Source organism: Petaurus breviceps, unplaced genomic scaffold, assembly GCF_028583685.1.
Source record: "Petaurus breviceps papuanus isolate PSGF00001 unplaced genomic scaffold, PetGlider_PUasm1.0 688, whole genome shotgun sequence".
Classification (NCBI taxonomy): Eukaryota; Metazoa; Chordata; class Mammalia; order Diprotodontia; family Petauridae; genus Petaurus; species Petaurus breviceps.
Genome location: NW_027186457.1, coordinates 3,628,348 through 3,632,421, shown reverse-complemented (window position 1 = coordinate 3,632,421; position 4,074 = coordinate 3,628,348). Strand labels below are relative to the sequence as shown.

General features: G+C 41.0%; 1 long non-coding RNA gene across 1 annotated transcript; it reads right to left on the bottom strand.

Moving 5' to 3' along the window:
• Positions 1–860: 860 nt before the first annotated feature.
• Positions 861–4,062, bottom strand: LOC138174324 (uncharacterized). The gene is made up of 2 exons (XR_011171672.1): positions 3,522–4,062; positions 861–2,185 (listed from the first exon to the last, which is right to left on the bottom strand). It is a non-coding gene; the product is annotated as an uncharacterized lncRNA (long non-coding RNA).
• Positions 4,063–4,074: the final 12 nt, after the last annotated feature.

Sequence of the window (4,074 nt, the reverse complement as noted above, 5' to 3'; positions counted from 1 at the left end):
ATGCAAATAAAGCCACATGGTTAGACGTGCAAAATTCTACTGTGAGTGGTAGAGCCCTCCTGATGTTAGTGAACACATCCCTCCCCTTCCCTCTTTCTAGTAATAATGACACATTATTTTGAGGGAATGTACTTTGCAAGAGGCTTTTTTTTTCAGTATTTGTTGAGAAATATCTGTTCTGCTTTTTTTTTTACAACAAAATATATTAACAAATTTAGTGAATTCCTTGGCAAATGAGTGTCTTTTCTTGATATCATCAGCAAAAATGGTGTATCTCCTTGATGCAAAATGATGAGGGAAAGGGAAGAGAGAGGAGGAGTCAGGGAACCATCATGGACTTAAGGGAGCAAGGGAAGGAGTGCTTAAATTTAATCTTTTCTTAATAATGAATTGACTCACACTCAAGTCAAATAGCCAAACAGTTTGTGTGTGTTGATGCAAACTTAGACTGCATGTCACTAATGATATATTGAAAAAGAATGGCCCTCTCCCTGATCCCTGTAAAACTGAATTTATTATTCAGCTCCATGAAGACTCTTGGCCACAAACTATAAATCTAACTTTTTCCTGCTGTTTAATTTCAAGTCCTCTCACAGGGTAAGATTGTGTTTACTAAGAGCCTATGTTCCCTTCTGACTCTGAGATTCAGGATTCTGCTAATGTGTCTTAACTCACACTCCTTTCCTTCTATTCTGATAATGTTCATTCAACAAATATTTACCAAGCTCCTACTGTGGGTAGGCTGTTGTTCTCAGTGACAGGAAGATAAGAGGGAGAATATCCAGCATTTACCCTTTTGAAGCTTACAGCCTGGTAGAGGGATGAGATATAAGCATAGATAAATACAGTAAACAATAGAGTGAGGAAGTGATTGACTGATTTTATTGGTATTGGAAACTTCCAAATGGGGAGGAGGAACTCTCTCTCCCAAAGCAGTTCAAACACCTTCTCTGCAACGCAGTCTTAGAAAGTTTCCTTAGAGTAGGTCTCTCTCTCACACACGCACACGCACACGCACATGCACATGCACATGCACATGCACATGCACATGCACACTCACTATGTTACAGATAGAACTCAAATATAGGTCTTGCTTTTTGTTGGCTCAAAGGCTATGGCCTTTATTTCTATCCATTCTGCCATACTGTCTCTTCATACTTCAGACTCAGTATTATAGGTATAATGTACAATCTACACATTCCCAAAGAAATAGATGCTATTGCCTCTGGGACAAAAAGCAAAGGTCTCAGCTTTGAATTTAAAGCTTTCTGTAGTTTGGTGAAAATCTCCTTTTTCAGTCTTATCATTATTATCTTATATCAGTCTTCCATCACTCCTCTTCACAATTTGTACTTTTCCTCTGACTGGATAGCCAGTCATCTGGACTCTTGTCTTGCCACTGGATTCAAACGACTCTGGAGGAGAGAGTGAGGCTGATGACTTTGTGCAGGTCTGCCGCACTTAAATCCAATTCTCATGCAAGTCAAGATTTCACTCTTGTGATGTCACTGGTCTTCTTCAAAAATGGAGGACCACCACCACCTGGCAGTTACCCATACTTAACACTTCTTATTCCATCTCTACACAATAACATGAACAATTCCGAGGAATAGAATGCCAGGCTAGGAGTTAAGAAGACCTGAGTTCAAATTCAGTCTTAGATACTTACTGGCTGTGTGATCCCAGCCAAGCTACTTAACTTCTGTCTGCCTCAGTTTCCTCAATAGTTAAATGGGTATAATAATAAAACTTACCTTGAAGGGTTGTTAAGATGATCAAATGAGATAATATTTGGAAAGTGCTTAGTACAGACAGTACTTAGCACATAGTAGGCTCTGTATAAATGCATATTCCTTTCCCTTCCTTCAATTCTTCCTTTCATGGCTTAGCTCCAGGTCTTCTGCTCTTGAAGCCTTCCCTGAATTTCCACCATGGTTAATGTTCTTTTCTTCCTCAAACTGTCTTGCATTTATATTCATGTCTATATTTCTGTTAAAATTTTCCAGTAGAATGTAAGCCCCCTGAAGGCAGGCATCATCTTCCTTTTTTGCCTTTGTATCCACAATGCCCAACCCAGAGTGTCCTACTCAGCACTTAGCTGAAGTCTCAGCAAATCTTTTTCTCAGGCAGATCTTTGCCACATGGCTTTAAGACAGGACTCTTCCTTCTATTATCAACTCTGAAACTTAATAAGATGAAATGAACCTCAGTCACATGACTCTAAATTTTAAAAAAATCACCTAAAGAATCCATTGACCATTGAAAATGACTACTGGAGTTGTGAGCCATGGCAGCGTTTCCTAGTAGAAGGGGCAGGTGGGTGGGCAGGGGAATCTCTGCCTGATGCCATAAATCTCAAGATCTGCCCCAGGAAGGTAGACACACTGTCATTTCCCCCTCTTTATTGGCTGTTTACATTGACTTGACAGAGACATATTAAGAGACTACACTATGAAACACACTCATCTAGGTGGGAGGGGAAAGGCCTCTGCCCTCATTAAGTTTATGGTCCTGAAGGGAAGATAAGACAGACACATGGATCATAGATCTTAGATTTAAAAGACCTTTTAGGTTATCTAAACTAATCTTCTTATTTGACGGGTGAGGGAATGTACCCTGAAAGTTTATATGATATTCCCAAGCCCCACAGGTGGCAGAGCTGAGATCAGAGCCAGGTCTGCTGTCTCCAAATCCAGCAGATTTTATACTCAGATACTAACTTTGGTTAGTAAAAAAAGGAGCATGAAATGCTTTGAGATTGTATGAGAGAGTGATACCTTTCAGTTAGCTGCGTCTGTATATGTATGTGTGCATGCATATGCACATATGTGTGCTTATGCATGTGTGTATGTCTGTGTGTGTGTGTTTGTGTATTGGGGCTGGTATAAGAAAAGGCTTCTTGGAGGTCATATTTAAGTAGATGCCTAGGAACGTTACCAGGGAAAGACTGGCAGAGGACCCTAAGGTGGAGAGTGAAAGCAGAGGGGAGGAGGTTTGAGAAAAATGCTTTCATGAAGTATAATGAAGGCATATTTGTTTCCTTGCTTCAAAAATTTGGGGCTAAACATATTACCAGGAATGTCCCCTACTAGCTATGAAATCCTGCATTATAAACAGTGGGACTCCCTCAAGTGGGAGAGGGGCTATCATCAGGAGAATGGGAAGAAAGAAGGGAGGAGTAAGGAGATGAAGAGAATATGGAACGAGCCCGAGAAGAAATAGACATGGCATGGCAGGGATGATTCATATTGTCAGCACCTCCTTTTTCAGAGTCTTCTATCCTCTGCCTATCTGCTGGCCCCAACATTTTCCAGGTCAGATCGCTGTTCTGAAATAATCCTGTCTTGGCTCCTTCCCTTGCCTTCCTCCAGTCCCTAAAGGGAATTGAAATCAGCACTCACAGCTGGGTATGTCTGCTAACCACAGGCAGGCTTTGGTTGCAACTAAGCTAAGGAACTCCCCGCTTGACTATTTCTGCATTGTTTCAGATGCAAGAATAATCAGAACTCAGCCTCACCTACCTGAAACTCCATGGACTGGTTCTGGCGCGCATTTCTTGCTGAATCAGACCAGTTCTGTTGTTAAGAAAGCAGGGCTCACGCCCCAGTGAATCACTCTCTATTTTTCTTGAGCTGGGGGATGGCACTCGCCAAAGGCCTGACTGCAGGTTACTTCTTTGGTTAGAGCACATCAACAGGAGATCACAGCATCTCAGAGTCTTGTAGCTATTATTATCATGACAGAGCTCTAATCTGATGTTAAATGTTGCCGACAATCATCCAGAATTATATTGTCTTACCTGATAGCTTTGTGATCTGAATTATGCCAGTGGGCTAGATTAGAAAATTCAGGGAAAGGAAGGGCTCTGCTCAGGCAAAGCTAGTCTCTCACATCTGGCAGACACTTGGAGGAGCTGAATTCATCTCCATTAAAGCTAATTCATTTATTTTTAAAATGTTAAAAAAATTTTTTATCGGTCACTTTTGTTTTGATATCACCTTAATTTCTAAATACATCCACTCTCCTTTTACTCTCCGATGAATTATCCCTTGTTAGAAAGATTTGGGGGGGGGG